Below are 1042 nucleotides of genomic sequence, written 5' to 3' on the forward strand. Positions count from 1 at the left end.
ACCCATCATCAGTGCTTCAGGTGTTTTTCAAAATGCCACATTTAACATAAGGAGGCCCCTTTAGAATTTTCCAGATGGTAGATGTGATTTTTTTTTTTTTTTAACCTTATGATTTTTCCTTCCCAGCCTTGGAAGTGAAATAAGATGTTACCCTGAGAACAGTAAGGTGTGTTGAAAAGCCAAAGGACCTTTCTGAATGATTTTAAATGGACGCGTCCACCGCATAATGGCGGGGAGGGTTGGTTCTTTTTCCAAATGCACCGTGGTGAATGCATACATATGTACTCTACTTGCAGACTCACATTTCTGCCATGGGACCTGAAGTTGCATTTACTTAAAGGTGCTACATGCGTGAGAAATAATCACTTGTCAAAATGCCATCAAAAATCTTAAGATCAGGCAAGCAGCATTTACACAAGTGCTGGGCAAGGTCTTTTCCTAAGTAAGATATGGAAAGGGTTCTATAAGTTCCATAGCAGATTTCCCAAATGTACATCGAGGGAGGGGGGAAATAGGAAAACTATGAGAAAGGAGAGCCCCGGTTCCCGGTGGGTCAGCAGGAGAAGGAGCAGCCTGGATGTACAGTATTAATGGAACACTCTGCCCCCTCCCCCAACCCTGAGTAGATATTAGGCAAGCTATGCCACCCACAAATACAGTAGCCACACAAGAACGGCTTTCAATAAATAAATAGAATTGATTCCTAAATCATACTTCTGCATTCAGGAGCAATGGATGCCAATCAAACGTTGGTGACATTTGCTTGTCAATACAGGGATGATGGCTGGGAAGACGGTGACTTATTACATCAGGGCAAGCATTTGAAATGAGAAGGTGGAACAAATAAGACTACAGCAAGCAAACAATCCCAGTCCGGCGACCATCAGCAGCCTGTGATCTTGTCTGCGGGCTCCTCACCCACTCCAGCCCACCCCTCCAGTTCGGTTCTCTCTTTCCTTCTCTGTTTCCAAATGAAATAAGGTCAAATGAGCAGACAGAAGGAAACAAAGATTCATTGATTCTTTTAAGAGAATCGATGTCA

Source organism: Eulemur rufifrons, chromosome 25 (assembly GCF_041146395.1).
Source record: "Eulemur rufifrons isolate Redbay chromosome 25, OSU_ERuf_1, whole genome shotgun sequence".
NCBI classification, from domain to species: domain Eukaryota; kingdom Metazoa; phylum Chordata; class Mammalia; order Primates; family Lemuridae; genus Eulemur; species Eulemur rufifrons.